Source organism: Mchenga conophoros, linkage group LG3 (genome assembly GCF_057382185.1).
Source record: "Mchenga conophoros isolate Kocher_MC1m ecotype Shallow Benthic linkage group LG3, M_conophoros_male_GT1.1, whole genome shotgun sequence".
Classification (NCBI taxonomy): Eukaryota; Metazoa; Chordata; class Actinopteri; order Cichliformes; family Cichlidae; genus Mchenga; species Mchenga conophoros.
The window spans coordinates 56,442,756-56,464,010 of record NC_140528.1 but is presented as its reverse complement, the minus strand read 5'-3'; the positions used below and the strand labels follow the sequence as shown (position 1 = coordinate 56,464,010).

Genomic DNA, 21,255 nt, shown 5'->3' with positions numbered 1-21,255 from the left:
CCACAAATCTCCATATGTCCAGGTTCTCATAGATTTAAATAAGTTGATGTTTGTGCTGTGGGTGGAGCTCTGCTTAGCTGGAAAAATAGCAATTTGAAAATACTTTTTAAAAAATGAAAAAATGGAGGCAAGTGTAAGGTTAATCAGGTTATTAGCTAAAAGTTGCTGTAGGAAACTTCCTAATGCCAGCACACTGGCCCTAGCTTCTTTTCTAAATCCCAAACCCAAAACCATTGAATCATCAGACTCTCGACCAGATGTTTCTTCCCCTGAAGCACTTCAAGGTGACGGCTGATGTGACCCAGGAAGTGAAGAGCAACTCCAAACCAGGTGTGTAAGTCTGCACCCCTCAGGTACTCCACTCCTACACTGTGTTTAAATAAATGATCTACGTGATCATCAAGGGCCCAGACACAATAATCTTTCTGCTTTTTTATCAACCACTTTATCGCCTCAGCTCGATATTATCCTGTCTGAACATGGACAGAACTAAAGTTATGTCAGGGTTGTGATGACTCGGGCAAATATGGTGTATAAGGGAGGCACTTCAACCAGTGGAGAAACTAATGGGACCATAAAGCAGCCCATAAACACTGATGGGGAAGTTAGGGAGGAAAAAAACAGAGGAGGGTGTTGATGAATTAATGCACTACAACATTTTTGGAAACCTCAAAATAAGTTTATAGCTGTCAGCTTGAAATGATAATTAATAAACTGTTCAATTACCGTGTTACAATGTCTATTATATAGAGCTATGTCGTACATAAAACCAGCCATCCATGACACCAAAGTCAAGATGTCAATCTCACCTCTCTGGCTGCCAAGTACAGACTGAGTGTGTGTCTGTGTGTGTGTACTTTGCATGTCTTCTTTATCTTCTCAAGAGCGACAGGATGTGACAAGAGACAGACATAGCTGTCCTTCATCACCATACGAGTGTGCAGAAAGGGTGTGTGCAGTCGAGTGTGTGTGATGGTGGTGGGGGGGCTTGTATCAGGTATGTAGCAAAAGGTCTCTCTTCAGATCTGCTTTCCTTTTGAACCTAATCACACAGATTGCCGGCAAACATGGCTGAAACCCTGGCGGTATCGCCCCCAGGTCAAAACGACAAAGAGGGAATCCTAGACGCGCAGATGCCAATGTTGTTTCCGTGTAAGAGACGTCTAGTCAGGCCTTACAAAGTGAGAACTAGAGATCCGGTTATTGAAATGAAGGATTTAATGCACCTGTCTTTGTTTTTCTTTTCTTTAAATAAGGATGACTATGATTATGAACAGACAACCAGACAGTCTCTTCCCCACCTGCACTAACGTTATGATGACCCTTATGTAGCCGCTACATTATTTTAGAAAACTCAAAAACTCAGTTATCACCAGACAAACTGAATCCCTCCTTTGAGTTTATAGTTCATCCTTTCTTCCAACTCCCTGACCATGAAGTAGAGGAAGGACCTCAGGAGGAACGGGGAACAAGGGCACGGGAGAAGTGGGTCTCCAGTGACGTGAATCGGAGAGATCAGGAATGTCGTGTTCTCAACTGCAGTGGCGGGTGGTCATGATCAGTGGGCTTAATAGTTTGGAGAGATGTCACATTTCTCAACATTTTCCAATACGTTCTCAGTTTAAATGTATTAAACAAGCAAATGTTTCCCGCAAAGGAATGAACTCCTTGGAGCATCTTTAGTTGTAAATAACATGTCGATGTGCCCAACACAAACGACCGGTCAACTGTGAGAATTTCATGCTCTGTAGAAAGTATGTTGGAAGCATCGCCTTGGGCTTTGGAAATGTTAATAGCACCTGTCTATTTTGTAGTATTTTCAAACATTCCCTCAATTACACAGTTGATGACAGGCCTTTAGTGCAGCTGAAGTAAAAACAGGCTGCCTGACTATCCTTTATCAGTCACAAACAACAACCCAGAATAACAGTTAAGAAAATGACTCGACACAAGACCATACAAGCACCATGTGACCTTTTGTCCTGCCAACAATTTTTGAGAAAGTCTACTTTGGCACTAAGAGTCTTTTGTTTTTGATCTCCGCTGCAGTGGGTGTTTGCTTGTTCCCAGAAGACTGAAAATCTGAGTGAACAGAAATTGACAAGATATTATTAACGGGAGGGGTTCCTCTGAATGAGTTGCTCATTTGAATTTTTCATGCACGCTAGCATCCTGATTCGAAGCCAAACACCGCAGGGGTCAAGAGGGAGCGTGGACAGACGAGGAGGGTCACATCCTGTCTGGATGCTCACCTGGACTAGGTTTTTGTGCAGATGTATTGTGTGTTTGTTTTAGACATACACTGGTATAAAAAGGGGGACTTAAGAAATGTTTACAGTAAATTTCCCGTCTGCAACTGCCTGTAATTCACATGTTTGTCTATCAAAGTAGGAATGTAAAGCACACGTCTTTAAAATTTCCTGCCTGTTCAAACCTTTCACCCAGTTTGCTCCTTGTATCCACTCATAGGCATCGTTCTGTCACGGCTTACGTACATGTGTGCTAACTTTGGGTCAGGCAACGTCTGCAGAACACCTCTCCTTGGCGTTCATCTTGGCAACTCAAATCAAGTCGAGCCAACTTCATTTATAAAATAGCACCTGCTGACTAATAATAATATAAAACCATTAATAACAAAAAATAATAATAATGATAATACTAATAGGAGAAAAAAATCACACCAAGAAATGACACGTCCACTTGGCAAGGTTTTGGATTACTGAAAACCCAACTGGCCCAATCATGGAAATGCAGACGGGCCCTTAAAACAAACACAAGGTGATATTTGATGGCACTCTTCTCGACCTCAGTGCAGTTCATTCCAAATCATCACAGATGGGAGCGCTGAATGGACATGCCCGCATTTGACAGAGAAGCTGCCTGACTCTGTTTGCCCCCAATGCCCCTATGCACAGTTCTACACCATTGCAACTCAACAATGTCACCAAAGTGTGTAAATGTGCGTGCATATTTTAGGTTGGAAATGCATGAGCTTGTCCTTATCTGTTTATTGTCCCAGTATGTTAAGGTTCTTTAACCATGTGCTGCCATGCATTCACGCAATGAATGTGCACAGAGAAATAAACACTTATGCAGAAGCACTTTGGAGTCACCAGCTAATTTCTTGCATTTATTACGGACTCTGCTTTTATTTACATTTGTTCTCTGCGTGCCCTAATACACTCAACAAAAATATAAACGCAACACCTTTGTTACTGCTCCCATTCCCCATGGGATGGACGTAGAGACCTAAAATTCATTCCAGATACACAATATAACCATCCCTCCCAAACAGTGGTCACAAATCAGTCCAAATGTGTGGTAGTGGTAGCACATCTGCTATATTGAGATAATCCATCCCACCTCACAGGTGTGCCACATCAGGATGCTGATCTGACATCATGAGTAGTGCACAGGTGTACCTCAGACTGCCCACAACAAAAGGCCACCCTGGAATGTGCAGTTTTGTCTCACAGCAAAATGCCACAGATGCCACAAGCAATGAGGGAGCGTGCAATTGGCATGCTGACAGCAGGAATGTCAACCAGATCTGTCGCCCGTGCATTGAATGTTCATTTCTCAACCATAAGCCGTCTCCACAGGCGTTTCAGAGAATATGGCAGCACATCCAACCGGCCTCACAACCGCAGACCTCGTGTAACCACACCAGCCCAGGACCTCCACATCCAGCAGGTTCACCTCCAAGATCGTCTGAGACCAGCCACCCAGACAGCTGCTGGAACAATTGGTTTGCACAACCAAACAATTTCTGCACAAACTGTCAGAAACCGTCTCAGGGACGCTCAACTGCATGCCCGTCGTCCTCATCGGGGTCTTGACCTGACTCCAGCTCGTCACCGTAACAGACTTGTGTGGGCAAATGCTCACATTCGATGGCGTCTGGCACATTGGAGAGGTGTGCGCTTCACGGATGAATCATGATTCACATTGTTCAGGGCAGATGGCAGCTGAGAATGTCCCAGTTCTTGCATGGCCAGCATACTCACCGGACATGTCACCCATTGAGCATGTTCGGGATGTGCTTGACCGGCGTATACGACAGCGTGTACCAGTTCCCACGAATATCCAACAACCTCGCACAGCCATTGAAGTGGAGTGGACCAACATTCCACAGGCCACAATTGACAATCTGATAGACTCCATGCGACGATGTGTTGCACTGCATGAGGCAAATGGTGGTCACACCAGATACTGACCGGTTCTGGGTCCCCAGACCCCCAATAGCGCAAAAAACTGCACATTCCAGGGTGGCCTTTTGTTGTGGGCAGTCTGAGGTACACCTGTGCACTACTCATGATGTCAGATCAGCATCCTGATGTGGCACACCTGTGAGGTGGGATGGATTATCTCAATATGGCAGATGTGCCCACTACCACACATTTGGACTGATTTGTGACCACTGTTTGGGAGGGATGGTTATATTGTGTATCTGGAATGAATTTTAGGTCTCTACGTCCATCCCATGGGGAATGGGAGCAGTAACAAAGGTGTTGCGTTTATATTTTTGTTGAGTGTATGTCAAGCTGTCCTGCTCTCATGTCCGGGTCACAAAACACTGCTGTATTATGACAGGAGTGGTACAAAATTCTATCTCCCACACAAGGATGCTCATGAAGAACAAGTTTAAGCGCAGTGGGTAGGCATCATTTTTTCAGTGTTCGGGGATCATGTGTCAAAGCCACAAAATTGCCTTGAATCTAACTCAGGAATTCCTGATGCCTAAACCTAATAATCAAGTGAAAAAAAGTTCAGTGATGAGTTAAAATACAGTGGAAAAAATATCCAGAACAGGACGTGTAGGTTCTCGGTCAACCAGGCCATGACTTCTTTAAGCGTCTAGACAGCTGAAAAAAGTCCTGTTGCTTTTCTTTCCAAGCCCATTAGATGTTCAGAACATGCTCTAAATGTCGTTTTGGTCATGTTTTATGGAGCAGCTTGTACTTTCAAAACAAGCTCCTGAAAGGAAGAAAGTCTGACAACAAAACTGACCCAGGACCAAAGAGTTCTGCTTTTTGGGGGACAAATTGGTGCAGTTATTTCCTGCTTATGAGGATTTTTTTTTTATTATCCTGTTGAAATCATTCAGTATATAAAAGACGGCTCATAGTCCACCCACTGGTTTGTGGACTACTGTTGTGAGGTCTCCGCTTGATGATTTGGGTTGCGTTGGTTAACTGAACCCATATGACACGAGCAAAAGGTTGAGCTGACCGGGAAACTGAGAACACTGTATGCTCACACATTGGTGAAATTCTGTGAAATCACTGCTTATTTTACAACAACAGGAGGCTTAATATACAAAATAAACACTGTTGAAGAAAACTTGAAACTAGCAACTGACACCATGAACTAAACTGAGAAGAGCTAAAAGAAGAGGAGGAAGTTTTTTTTTGGATAAATTTCATCTGAAAGTGACAGACAGCTCTTTAATATTATAACAACCCAGATTTAGCAACATTAAATGGCAGTAGCTTGACATAACAAATGAGTCCCAATATCACTGGTCATGCCATGGACATATTTATATATACATACGTAATGCACCACATCCAATGAAGCACCATTTTTAAGAAAATGTGAAAAATAAGAAACTCCTGAGCTTCAACAGCAAAGAAATACATATTAAAAACTCCTCTGAGTTCTCTGTTAGCAAGAAAATCTGATGATTTTACGTGTGTATCTTTAAGAATATCATTCATAAAAATCATGCACTAAACTAAATACAGTATTACTGAACCTAATGTGTGCATGCTGGTATTTTAGCCCACAGCTAACACATCACTTTCATGTGTTCATGAACACATATGGGATAAACAACACCTCTGCAACACATGAACACACACACACACAAAGTCTGTCTTTATCTAGAAATACCTCTGTAATTACACTCCAATTGAAGACATCTGCTGAAATTATCTTAATTACCTGCAACAGGTGATAGGACATGTGCAGGTCTGTGAACACACACACACACCACCACACATGCACACACACACATCCTGGAAGCTCTGTGACCAGGTCAGTTTCGTGTTTTTAAATGTTATATGTGTTCGGCACATCGATACATCTGCACGGCCTGCAGGCCTAAAAGTTAGAAGACATAGTTGTGGAGAGGAATGTAGTGAGGAATGAAGGATAAAGGAACGGCGGTTGGGCATTATTGGATATCTTTGCCTGGGGAACTGAAAAAAAAACTGTTGGCAAGGAGGCAAATTTTTGCTTTTCTTCATATATGTCACGGTGAACTGAACACCTGGGGGTGGACAAAGTTTATCATCTCTTTGGGCTGTGAGAAACGGGAATTTAAACTTGTCACTACATGGCTTTTTTCACTGCAAGAACAAAGAATTCAGTAGTGTGTTTTCATTTAAGCACTCGCCAACAGATCATGTTTGGAGCTGCTTTAGGAATGAATACAGTGACAACGTGAAAATTAGCTGTGAGAGGTTTTTTGGTTTTTATTAAGTAACTTATTCATAAAAAAAACAGATATTTGCTGTGAGCGTTATACACAGCTACAACACAACATTATTACGCTCTGATGTGAAATTCCTCTGCTGCCTCCTCCCCGTTGCTTGCTGGTCACTTTAATTTTGTCTCTTTCATCCTCCTGTCAGAGCCTTCTGCCCCAGTGCCCTCTGAATGAGCCTCCACACAGACTCATGAAGAAAGAAAGATAGAGGCGGGGCTGGGGGGTTACAGATGGACAGCGGGGGAGGAAAGAGTGACGGACAGAGGGGGAAATAAAGGAGGCTGGGAAGCTGATCAGCATCACTCCGGTAATTTATGGCTTTCATAGTGATGCAAAAGAGTCAATAAATTGTCCTGATGTGAAGCTATTGACCCGTTCGCCAATGAATGCAAACACACACACACACATGCACGCACACAAGCAATGTACCTTTTTTATTAGTTCTGCAAGTATGTGTCTGTGAATCAGTCCATGACCTTTGCAGAATAAAGACAGCGAGCAGCCCTGACACAATGTTGATCTACAGCTCATTTTATATGTTTTTTTGTGTTCTTGGGATGCAACTCAGTATTCTTCTTCCTCCAAACACGACGAGTTGAGTTTATACCAAAAAGTTCTACATTGGTTTCATCTGACCACATGACATTCTCCCAATCCTCTGCTGTATCATCCATGTGCTCTCTGGCAAACTTCAGACGGGCCTGGACATGCACTGGCTTCAGCAGCGGAACACGTCTGGCACTGCGGGATTTGATTCCCTGCCGTTGTAGTGTGTTACTGATGGTGACCTTTGTTACTTTGGTCCCAGCTCTCTGCAGGTCATTCACCAGGTCCCCCCGTGTGGTTCTGGGATCTTTGCTCACCGTTCTCATGATCATTTTGACCCCACGGGATGAGATCTTGCGTGGAGCCCCAGATCGAGGGAGATTATCAGTGGGAGATCATGCAAACTCCACACAGGAAGTTGGCCAGTGGATTCAAACCCAGGACTCTCTTCCTATGAGGGAACAGTGCTAACCACTGGACCACTGTGATTCTCCCATACAAGCTATATATAAGCTGTATACTTGTAAAGACTAAAACACACTAATGACCTAAAAACTGAGTTTAAGTTGGATTAATAAACAACCTTTTTATGTTTTAGACAACTTTCAATGATCTAAATAAAAATTAGGTAACGCACGAACACACACACACACACACACACACACACACACACACACACACACACACACACACACACACTAAAAGTAGCTCGAAACAGAGCAGCACTTAAAGGTTCTCCAAGCACAACAGAAGGCCTTTTGGATGGTAATGCTATTCTCTCCTTAGCTACGGTAAAAACAGCACATCACAATGCACTGCTCATCTTCTCCACCGGTCTACTCTGCAGGGGGTCTTAACCCACCCACAGACACACACTCATGTATGGGACCGATGAGTTTCTAGCTACCTCTTTAGCAGACTTTAACCTGTTGCTGATTTCTATTTGATAGCAGACCACACACACACATCCAACACATTGTTTTTCATGCCCACGCACGCACACACACATACAGTTAAGGTGGTACCCTTTGAGGTTTTAAACAGAATGGGCCCCAGGCACCACTCTGCTTCATGTGAAGGGCTTAAGGGGCCCCTGTGGAGACAATTAAAAACCTGGTGACTTTGTAGGTCAGAGGCATACTTCTGGCTCAAGAGGGAGGACACTGCTCCACTTAAATAGTCCTTTTTTTAAAAAAAACAGAGGTAAATGAGATCAGGGCGGGGCAGGTGTTTAAAGCTGAGAGCTAATGGATTTAGTTTGATAAGAGCATGGCATTTCTAATACACCTCTCCCTTTTATCACAGGACATTAAGAAGGCTACGACACAAACAAGCGTTAAAAAGATGGGGATGACTATAATTTTTCAGCCTTTTCATTCGTTTGTGTGGGAGGGGGAAGTTACAAGTAAAAATGTAGGGCCCAGTGGAAGGAACAATCCAGACCTAGCAATCCCAATGATGTTCATTAATCATCTTTTAGGCAATTTTGTATTTACTTTTAGTTGCAAAAAAACATAAATTTAGGTTATCAAGTCAGCTTTTGGACATGGATGGTTTGAAAGCTGGATCAATAACTTGTCAATGATCAATGACATGTTTATTAAGCTATTGTGGCAGGTTGCACTGTCCTGTTGGAGGAGGCTGCTGCCAAGTGCTCTTGGTCTGAATGCGGCCACCTGACAGTGGTTTTAATGTTAGAATCAGAACTAGCATGCAGATAAATTTGTGGCTGTATGTCATATATTCTCTAGAAATTTATCCCCTGTAAACTTTTATTGATACATTTGTGTTTGTCTAATCTATGACGTAAAATAATGCATTCTGATTTTTAGACACCTAAATGTAATGTTTTAAATTTTAAAACAAAATATTTTATCCAATAAAGTTCAACAGCATTATAAACTATAGTCTGCCCCAACTGCATCTTATCATCTTCATCCAAGATGGATTTATTGAAATTCAATATTAAGTGTGCCTAATTAAAAAAAAGACTGGCTTTGTGTAACCCAAAGTCTAAGGAAAACAGAGACTCTAATCTTTCAGGTATTCCTCTCATCTCCTTTTTGTACTCCAAATCTTCTAAAAGCTAAACGGACACAAGAAGCTCAAATTGCACATGTTTATTAGCTTAGCTTCAACATTAGCTTAACACATCAGTAAATGTATTAGCAAGACAGGTTGGGTTTCACGTATACGTTAGCTTAACATTGGGTTGCAGCTTGTGGCATTGTAGCCATAGATGAGAACCTGTGACTTGTCAGGTGTCAGGTTGCTTTAAATCTTTGCATTTTTTTTAAGTCCACCCCCTTCTAAAGAGGCTTGTAGGCCTTGCTTCATGAATCTGAAACACTCCTGTAAGTAGGTCATGGTTCAAATTTGTATACCAATCCAAAGCATGGACCAAATGTAGCACCCTAACTAAACTAAACTAAACCCCAACTAAACCTCAAATGTAACTACAAGCTATTTTCTAGATGAATTTGCTAATTCTTTTTTGTTCAAGGTTGAGGTTGCCCGACTCACATGCAGGGACAAAATAAAGCAAGTATTTGAGTGATTTACAAAAGTGTACAAGTAAAGGTGTGTATCTGAGAGTGTGAATGTGCGTGTATATTTGATCTCTTAACAGCTAGGCTCCCGAGGTGAATACACCAAGGCCACCCACAAGGAAAAGAAGATGGGTGACAGATTGCATGTGCATGTATGTGTGTGTTTGTTAGTGTGTGTTATCTAGAAGTCATTAATCTTGCTGGTGGGAAACCCATCACTGCAATTACACAGCATGTTTTTTGTTATCTCATCAATAATTTCCATGCATTTAACTCATGCCCAAACACGTGCAAGCCCCACAATACAAACATTCACAAATAATGGAAATTATGGAATATTAAGTCATGATTTCAGAATTTGCTCAATATTAACCTAGGGTGAAAAAATTATTAGGGATGAAGAATCAATGTCTGAATTCAACCGTTAAATTTAGGTTAAACTATGAATATGTGTATTCCAATAAAAATGTCACTCTGCCAGAAATGTAAACACAAACCACATCCATTATCTTCTGCAGACCAACACAGATTGAGATTTGTACAGCCAGATTAGAGGCAGCTGCCAGGACTTTAAAACTAAGGGTCAACTGTAGTTTTAAAGTCCTGGCAGCTGTCTCTAACCTGGCTACACTTCAAGTTCATGTCAAGTTTTATGTCAAGCTAATGAGAAGATAGCTTGAAAGAAAAACATGTTTTTATAGTTTGTACTGATATTCTAACAATTTCTTATCACCATGTTTCTAATTACCGCATGGAGTCCTGAGCATCCCAACTTCCTCCCCCAGATATGAATGGTAAGTTAAGCGGTGATTATCAATTTGGCTGTATGTGCAAATGCAAGCATTGAACCACCGTGCCTCTAAAATATAGTCATATGATCCAGCTGGAGACTGAACAACAGCTCTTAGGCATGTTCTGAGGAGGCCATAATCAGTGATAAGAGCTGGCAGTTTCTTTATTAGAAGGGGTTACAAGCCACAAAGGTTAGGATCTACTGCTCGAGTCTGAGTGACAGACCAAAGGTTTGGTCATCCGACTTGTAATCCTGTGGGTCCATAGCAAAGCCAGTTACAGAGGTGTATGTGAAAAAGAAAGGCTTGCATGTGTGTTTGAATGTTTGTATGTACATACGTCTACAAATGGGGTAATGGTAATGTGCAGTTAACCATCAAATGTTCATGCGACTGATCATCTTGTTCTTCAAGGCCAGAGAAAGGACTCCACAGCGCTACAGTGCATGTTTCCATCACTTATCAGTAAAAGGAAGAGCTTCCCTCTTGAGAACCACAAACTTCTGTACCATCTGTCAAATATCCTAACAAATATTAGAAGGGTGCAATCAGTCAATGTGCACCAAGGCTGAATCCTCCTTGCTTTCTCCCCTTTTCTTCAACGACCACCATAAAGCTGTCATTTTTATCTTTTAGGAAAATGTCTCCACAGCTATTGGATGGGTTGATCTAGCAGTACCACCATCTCTACTATGTATTTATACACAAGCTGGACTGCACCAGACACTTTTATCAGATTTGAATCACATTTAACTTCCCCCTAAACCTTTCCAGACATTACACCCGGGACCGCAGGAGAAAGTCGGTGTTGTTCAATTAGGTTAGGGGCAAATTTAAAGAAAGTGATGTTGTGTGTGCTCACTCCCGCATGATCTATCCAGCCAGCTCCTTGGCTTTAGTATTTCCAATATTTCCAGTTGACGAAATAATGATTCCAGGTAAGAGTTACATATGAGAGTTTTTCCCCGTTTTTATTCCCTTGATATCCCCTGTTTTTTCTGAAGAAACCTCTTGCATGAAAGGTGAAAAATCTTCAAAAATGTAAAGAAGTCAAGTCGCCTCTTTCTTTCAAGTTCTCGAGACCCTGTGGTTTTTCCTTTACTAGCATCAAGCTGATATTTGTGCTGAATACTGTTTGATGGATTGCGATTCAATTTCTTCCCTTCGTTCAAAATCAACCATCAGCCTTAAATGCAGTTTGAGACTTTTAGTTGATCGGTTCATCTTGTTTGGTTTTCTGTACACTGTCTGTACATCCAACAAGCCAGAACGGAAAGAGACAGCAGCACATAAGGGAAAGGCATGCACACAGGCTGCTGTCATGGAGTCGAATGAGTCCCCTCCTAGTATTTGGACACCTTTTGGAAAACATGCCAATCTTGTGGTGCTCTTTTGATTGAGCACAGATGAGAACTATCTGTCAGCAAATTTCTGCAGAAATTTCTCTCTCTAGCTTTTAAGATGTGCCTTCATTAGGAATGGATTGTAACCTATACAGAAGTTAAACATGACCTCCGACTTCGCTACTTTAACACTTAAGAAAAGATGGAGATTAACTACTACTGGCAACATTTTTAAAATGATGGAGTTACAAAGACCACCAGCAAAATGGGTGGGTGTGTGTTTAGCTTTGGAGACAGATGAGTCTCTCTCGCAAAGCAAAAATGTGTTGGGTTGGCATGTTGGCAAAAAAGCGAGGCTTGCCATGAACACTTGGGTTCCATGTAGCTGTGAATATTTTTGTCCGTTTGGACATGAATAGATTTCAGGAGAGTCCACAAAACGCATTAACTGCATTCTCACAGGTTTCCTCAACAATGTGTGAGAAGTGCCACCCACACAAAACAGGTCATCCAAAAGAGATTGTGAGCTGCTTGTGTAAATCGGACACACCTTAACACTGCAGCGAAATATCACTTGGCTTCCTACAAAAATTCACCAAAGACAGATGTCACAGTCTAGCTGGAGAGAGGTTTTTGTTATGTGACTAATCAGCTCCTACAGAAAGAAATGCAGAAAGAAATAAAAGATTTAAGAAATTTGGTGTCTTAATAAAGCTTTCCATCTGTTGGCATAATCCTCAAAAGCTTGTGAAATACATGCTTGCACACAGACACACGGACAGACACACATCTCACTACTCCTTTTATACAGTGAATTTCTTTATAGCATCTAAGGGAAATGATTGGAGCCGTGGTCCCGCTCTTTAATTTCTGACACATCCTCCAAATGAAAAGGACCAGTCTTCGCCAGCCCATCAGCCCATTATCTCAGTATTTCCTGACATTACATACTAATTGCTCGCCTGCCTGACCACTGGACTCCTCCTCTCTTCCACTACGTACTTCTCCTCCTCTGCACCATCCACTGTGACAATAAAAAGCCAGCTGATAGGTAGATGCTCCGCTCTCAGAATGCATCTCCTTCTACTACTTCTTTTTCTTTTTATCAGCTGGGTGTCTGGTAAACTGATCCAGGCCACTATAGGAGACAATGTTAGATTTCACCTCATAGAAGAGTGTAAGACGGGAAAATGTACACTCCGCCACCAGTTGATGGGTGGCACCACATGGCTCACAGCTCCGACTCTCTGATATTAAAGAGAGCAGATTTCAACGATCACGGCTATTACCCGTTTACCTGCAACTACAAACAGAGGGGGGAGCTGGAAGAGTTGCACGTTTTTCTACCCTATAAAGTTGTCGCACTCCGGGGAGAGGATGCCACGCTGCCATGTCACTCCGTTACAGTTGGACAGGCTGTGAAATCTGTGCGCTGGAGGAGAGACGGAGAGCTGGTGCTGGAGCTCAATCCTCGGTCTAAGCAAATCACCTACGGGGACGGCTATGATGAAAGGCCAGTGTCCATACCATCGGACTGGAACCAGCGAGGAGACCTGTCCCTCACCGTGAAGCGAGCTCAGCTCCGAGACGACGGAGTGTATTACTGTGACGTGGAGAAGACAGAGAGACACCGCTCTGCTGTCCACCTGCACGTCTCCACACCATCACCACCACCACCGGGCAGCACCTCACAGCCTACAACCACACCGACGGTAAGTACACTAACCACATTTAAATAGTTTTACACTTCATTGTAAAACTTAATTGTTTACTCAGGTATTCTTCCACATTCAGAGTTCACAGTTTAAACGAGTATCACTGTAGACTGAGTGAAAGACTTTAAATGGACTGAAACTGTCAGGAAATGGCTGTGTGCAGACAGGGGGGGACCAAAACGCACGACTCACGAGACACGGGGAGTAAAAGAGTAAAGTAAAAGAAGGCTTTTTATTCATGGAGATACAAAACTAAACTGGGCTAAGCTAACCTCACAGAGGAACACAGGCAAGCACACACAACACTGAGGGACGATGCGACATGGGACAGAGGGAGACTGACATAAATACACAGGTAATGAGGGAAGCTGAAGCACACGGGGAACAAAGCTGAGGACAATTACCCTTGACAGGATGGGGAGGACACAAAACTGAAAACGCTGACACCAAGATGTGGACCTTAAAAGTAACACAGGAAGTACACAGAGACAGCCTGGGGAGAGAGAGAGAGGGAACATGAAGAAATACATGAAGGGATGAGGAGAACAGGGAACACAAGGAGTGGGAACATGGCACCAGAACTAACACCACAATATAAGCACAGACACAAGGAGACAGAGGGCAGAGGGAATCCAAATAAACTAAACCGAACAATCCTAGGAACATAAAGAAGTAACAAAATCCAAAACCACAGGAAAGCTAAGAATGCTGGTTCAAAATGACCCAGGACCATGACAGACACCGAGACTGTATTTAAAGATCTCGTCTTCATGTTGAGCTGTACAGTGTAAAATCTTTGATTTTCACTTTCACTGAAAGCATTAAAAGACGGTTAAAACTGCAATGACTAATATTTATGTTCTGTCTTCTTGTTCTCTGCAGACATCAGAAAAATGTCATGCTGAAAAATGTCAGGAACGGTGATGGATATCTCTGCAACGCCAAAGAGGAGGCGGGGCTGAAGAAGACAGAGAATCAGACTTTGACCAACAAAACATGCTAAAGTTAAATGGGAACCCTGACTTTATCCTCCTAAGAACTTGTTCATGGCATGCATTTTCAATTTCTCTTTGGTATTTGGGCTCATTGGATCCTGATGAATGTGAAAAAAAATAATTACGAGATTTTTTTTTTATCTGATTTTTGTTTCTGAGAAAGATGACATCCACATATGAGGATATTCTTTTTAAATTTCAATGTGGCAGTATAATGTCCTCATAAGTGGATATCAGGCCCTTGTAGAGCAAAATTTAGCATTTTGGTCTACACAACCCAAAATGTGATGTCCACATATGTGGACGCTGGGTCCTGGGAGGTTAAAAAGGATGGGCAAAAAAATAAAGAAACAACTAAAACCTTAAAGTTTAGAAGAAGCCTCTTGGATGAGACATGAAGGTCCAGTCACTCTTCGTTCTTCAGAACCTTTTTATTGCACTTATTATTATTAATTTAAGTGATTTTATTCATTTTGCACATTAAATGTCTTCAAATGTTTGATGCAATAAATACTGTACTGAAAACCTTTAACAAAAGCACATTAATATACAACAAAGTAAGAAGTGGATTGCATCATGCTACTGTGGACGCACTTTCTCTGGAAACTCTGCCCTGTCTAACATCCTTCTCCTGTACTGCCGATTTGCCATTTCTTCCAGGTTCATGTCTATGCTTTCTCACTTTAGTTACCAGTGCTTTCCATAGGTCATTTAAATAGTTTCCTGATTGAATAAAGTGATTTCAACTACTTCTTGTCTTTTCCTGTTTTGCCCGGATCTCCCACTTGACTCCTAAAAGAACCGCAGTTTGTTAAATCTGACAAGGAGCCAAATCTGATGATAAAATATTTTCTCTGGTAGTCAAGTTTCCTCCCACAGTCCAAAGACATGCACGCATCTCATAGGGGAGCTGTCATGGATGCATCTTACTCTCTGACAGCCCCATGACCCTGAAGAAAATGAAGGGGCAGTTGGATATAAAGGTTAGAGTCACAAAATCTTTTGATTTTGCTTCATAATGCAAATTAGAACTGAAACAAGGACTATGTGTCCCTTTAAAGAAATAATCTCTCTTTCACTTTTTCTTGAGCAGATGAAATTAAATTAAATCAAGTGAAATTTTTAAACTGGCACTAAAAGTGCACCCTTAAACTATAATATTTAGCATCTGCACTTGCACGAGACGGCACATTTCAAGGGTGTTCATAGATGACTGCAGAATTCACACGTGCAGCCACACATGCACACGGTGACCAAGCAGGAGCATGCTACCCACTCAACCTGTTACTGACATGTTCCTAGATCATAAATCGTACATAATGAAACTCTGCTGCTCGTGCTCGCTCTGTTGTACACCTGAGCATAAATCAGTACATCTGTAGTCAAACCTAGCAATAAAGCATGGCAGTTTTCAAAATCATAACCTTAATATACAACAAAATAGAAGCAAATGGAAGGAAAGGTGGAGAAAAAAAGAGTATGTGAGGAAAAGGTAGATTGCAAGGTGATTGCAATCTCTCTTTGTGGTGTTGTAGGACTTGTATAAACCTGTGGGTGACAGTGCCGAGTGAAAGGTATTGACAAGTTACAACTTCTATTTGTTTGTGTGAGATTGTGTGTTACACATGTCAAAGTGTAGCTAAAGGCAACACAATGTATAGAAATTCCTGTTGAAGCCTGTCTTTATGTATCTGGAGGCTAATCCTGTACAGAATTTTAATCACAAATCAGGTTTCTAGGAATGAAGGGAACATGCAGCAGAAGGAAGCAAGGAGAGAGAGGGGAAAGGTTTGGGTGGCAGAGAAGATTAATTTAGAGAAATATTTGAAAAATGTGTGTTTTTCGTTACTGATTTAATTGCTGTCCATCTTTAACACCATCTTTAATACTATTATTGCCACGTGACATTCATCTCTGGGGTTTCTACCTGGCCAAGAGTCTGACTTGTGGCTTTGCCAAGTGGAAACAGCTGGGACCGAAAAGAAAACAATACAATCTACAAATAAAAATAAACATCTTTCCAGCCTGATAAGAAGTGGTTTAAATATTTTTACATAACACACAACTTCCAATTTAATATTAAAGTTAGTTAATAGTAAAGTTAATCATGAAGTTGTGCATTATTACTTTGGGAGTAGGACGTGTGGGATGAAACTAAAATGGCTAGGCTTCCCTTCAGATAGTTTAAAGTAAATGAACTGGATCTTTGGTCGCAACAGACAAGAACTTTTTCCTCACATTGGCTAAGGGGTAAGGCAAGTCCTCTATCCGCTCTTTCCACCAGTACCTACTCTGGTCGACTTGGCAGGGCTCGACTCATTTTTTTTTTTATATTATTTTGGGGGTTTTGGACAGGAAATTGCCTGCTCACACACAAAGCCAAGGGTGCTCACAAACCAGCACCCTCAACTTGGATTTACAAGTCTTCCATTTGGTGGTACAGTAATACCTGGTACCAGATGCTTTTTTAGTACCTACTCGCTCAGGGATCCAAGCGATCTGAGGCGATCAGAGGCTTCAACTGACTGGGTAGTTAGTGGTGTCACTTGATGAGCCCTTTTTGAAACCCGACAATGAGGGAAATGGCCACACACAACAAAAAACAACACCACGGTGTCCCAATCTGACAAAAAGCCATAAAACGAAGAGCAGGTATCCCATCACCTCAACATCCTCCTTTGCTGTGGCATTTATATTGCCACATTGCTATGACAACCCTGTGCACATCACACGGTACTCGATTGTAATGGAAAAAACGACCAAAGCAAAGTCCAGCCGAGTAGGTACTAGTGGAAAAGGGCTCAGTCCCTTGCTGCTCCAGCCTCCATGCCAAATATGATGGGCATACTATCCCGATGTGTGAATTTTAGATTGAAAGCACTTAAGAAAAGAAAAGCAAAGAAAAAAGTGCTAGTGTGAAAGAGTGAATAGAGCATGTTGTATAGAGCGCTCAGGTAGAGTAGAAAAGTGTTATATAAGAACCAGTTCATTTACTTAAAAAAAAATTTTCACCACAAATTCACAAGTATCTCTCTGGGCAACCAAGCTACACAGTATGCATAAAGGCACTGGGTCACCTATATATTACACCTACCTACACCTAAGAGCTGCTTATCCATGAAGACTCCGGCGCACAGCTGTTGTGTTGACGCTAATGCCAGAGGAAGTTTGGGACTTTGCATTTAATAAGTCAGCAGAGTGTTGGCATGCACCACTGTGTGCTTCATGGCTAAGTTGCTATGGGGAAGGAAGAAATTTGACTTGGCAGAAGGCTTACTCTGTGTAATGGTGGCATCCTATTTCAGGTCCACATTTAACTTTATTTATATTTATTTAACTTTTCTTTTGCAAATGTTTGTAAAGGTTGATTGCATGGACAGGAACTTGATTTTATACACCTGTGGCAATGGGCCTGGCAGCACATAAAGTCAAAGCTGTGTATTTGACGAGTCCAAGCTAGTTAAATTAGTTTACCATGGTGTACACCAAGTAATCCATGGGCAGGGATAGCTCAGTAGGTAGAGTGGTGGCCCCATGATCGGAAGGTCGGGGGTTCGACTCCACTGAATGGCTACCCTGAGGTACCCCTGAGCAAGGACCGTCCCTACACACTGCTCCCTGGGCGCTGCACTGGTGGCTGCCACTAACACGCACACTTTACGCTTTTTTTTTTAAAAGCAAAAGCTTACAGCATGTATAAAGTTAGGGAAAGAAGAACAGACATCTAGACAGTGACAAAACAGTGGAGGCAGTTGCTCCACCTTCCCAAACCCTCCATCACTTCCAGCTCTTCTTGCACCACTGGTCAAACAGGCACACCTTCCTGACGGGAATTCAACAATCCCTGCTGTCTGATCGCAATCTATCACTCAGCTGCATGTTGGCTGACAGGCAGTTTGCAAACCATTCAACCTGTCAATTGCAATCTATCATACCGGCTTGGAAGTGTTAGACTGCATCCCAGAGGGATGTGGGTATTCAAACAAACACTGGCAGACAAGTGGCAGCTCTGAATGAACATTAGATTATCATCTATGACAACTAACAAGGAATCCTCTGAGAAGCAGCTTGAGGCTAAAAGGGAATTAAAGAGCATTAGATCAGAGTTGGACCGATGCTTTATCAAAGAAAAGAATTCTCTAATTTTATTTAACATACAGAAGGAAAAAAATCTAATTAGTCAAAAACAAAATATTTTCCATCTGGAGTGGTGATCACGTTCAGTGGTATGGCTCAGTTCTGTGCCTCTATGCCTTTCAATATACTGGGGTTGAAATGGGACTGTGAACAGCCTACAACAGCTTAAATATACAATCTGCATCAGAAGAGCATTAGTTAAACTAATGAGATTAGCTAGGTGAGGTTAAATTTGTGACCCTCAATAAGCATGTCACATTGGAGATGAATGCCTTAGTACTCTCATTTCTGGATTCTGTATTAAACGTGACTTTTCTCATGTTCACCCTGCTCTTCACAAAGAGAGAGAGCAAAGAGAAAAACCAATGACTCAAAAATGAAACTTCTATTGCAAAGGTTAAAAAAATGACTTTTTCTTAGTTATTGTGCAACACACCCTTTGGTGCTTTTCCATACATGACTCCAATCTAACCTCTACAGCTGGCTGAGACAAATCATGAGTCTCAATAATACATAGCTGCTTTGGTTCTATGTCAAGTTCAAAAGGAAGATAAAAGACAGGCTAAGAATGTATATACCAAATTTAAATCCAAGGTTCCTTCAGTACATGTGGGTGACAAAAGGACATAACTGTAAAAACACCTTTGAAGGCCATGACCATGAGGAATCATGTGATTTAAGATTAGAGACAACTTCAGAAACTTCAGAAACAAGCCTTCTGTGAGAGAGGTTTGCTTTTACGGTAACACTTTTTGTGAGCAAATCACCTCTTTCCCAGTTTAGTTCCCTAATTTTCTAGTTTAGTTTTTTCCTGTATTCAGTGTTGAGTTTTCCCAGAAAAGAAGCTGCTATTTTAAGTATAATTTTCCGTGTTCCAAGCCCTGCGTTTGGGTCCTCATCCTGCCTGCCACACAGCGAAACATGGACACTGTGTCACTGTTATACTGTGTCCAGTAGCGACAAAGAACAACATTTTGGTTGTTTATCCCACTCTTTTATCTCTTTGTTCTTGAGTTCTAAGGGTTTATGCTTTATCAAAGTATGACGTTTGCAACCCTCCATGGATAGACAACAATAGGTGTCCAGAGAGACGGGTGCAATAAATGTTTTGTAGCACTGGTGTGTGTGTTCCTGCACACCAACAGAGAGGTATGCGACACATTGTACTGGCATGCTGTGCAGACAATTATCAGCTTAGCTTCCTGGTCTAAATACCCATCTACAGGCCTAATGTGCATATATAGGGTGTGTGGATGTGTGTCCCGTTTAATGTAACTGCCCTTTCAGCAACTTCATATTTCTATGGATCCCGCAGGAGCTCACATTATTTAGCTGCCCTTTTTTTATCTGTCTTACTTCATTTGGATTCTTTCAAACATTAAAAAGGACTTGAAACCTCATCACAGAGAGAAGTCTTCCAGCTTAACAAGAAAACTTCATTCTGATTGGCTGGCCCTCACTAACGCTACACAAAACTAGAATTTCATGCTATCATGTCAATATTTATCAGTTTAGGGGAAACAGTGAAAAGGAAGGCTTGCAAGATGTTAGTGATAGTTGCTGTGATTTACGTCATAGCAGTGGCATTGACACAGACAGGAGGCTGAGATGGAGGTGGCAGAGTTAAAGATGCAAAGCTTTTTGTCAGTGTTATCCAGAATGGACAAGATTGGAAATGAGTACCCACATCATTATCCACCTACCTCATTGAGTTTGGTGCTATTGCCATTTTATTGAGCATATTCCAGTCTTTTTTCATATTTAAATAGAAGTTATTTCAGTGTCACACACAGCCAGACTGAGATTAAATCTGTAGTGTCTGGATAAAAAAACCCTTCAAGCTTCAAAGCTTCAGTCAAAGATCTCTGATTCGATGAAGACACTCATCTGTCATGGTGTCTTTTTAGTATTCTCTTGATCGAAGAAGGTTTAAGGTGAATTATCAGGCTTAAACTAAGTACTGTGCAGCCGTATTACAATCTGTCACAAGCGTATACTTGTTCAGCACAAGCCCAGTTTCTGCTTCCAGGTCATCTCAAAACCCCAAATAGAATTGAAAAATGATCTAAAACATGTGACGCAAAAAAATCAACCCAAAGCAAACAAAAACAGTACATTAGTTTGGATTATTGACACCATATTCACAGAACAGGGTCCAGGTGATGCACTGAAATAGCATCCATCAGGAGACAACAAGTGACAGGCGCTGAAAGGATCAGGCATGTAGATTATTTAGATCCAATAAACACACGAACTTAAGGAAGTACTATTTTAATGGTTACCAAGACCACCCTTTGTGTAATTGCTGCTCTCAGTTCAAAATAACCAGGACGGAATGACGGTCGGCTCCAGAGAGAGAGGAGTGTCAGATTATCAACCTATCTGTCTGAGTGACCCAGAGTCAGGGGCGCAGAACTTTTTCATAAACTTGACTAATCTCATCCTGTCCCAAGCCTTCTTCCCATGAGGAAACTACACTATGGTCTCGATCGTTCCCACTGCCACTTGTGGCACGTATAAACTAAAACCCATATGCAACCCCTGAAGTATTTCAACCTGAGGAAAAGTCCTAAATCATTTTAATTAGATCGAACAGCTTTCATTTCACTACATTTTCCCAGTATGGCTGTATGCCACCATCTTTGTTTTCTGTCTTAAATACAGCAACGTTTTTAACAGGTTCCCC

General features: G+C 41.7%; 1 pseudogene; it reads left to right on the top strand.

Annotated features, from left to right (window-relative positions):
- The first annotated feature begins 257 nt into the window (after nt 1–257).
- LOC146579614 (uncharacterized) lies at nt 258–14,361 on the top strand (annotated as a pseudogene).
- Nucleotides 14,362–21,255: the final 6,894 nt, after the last annotated feature.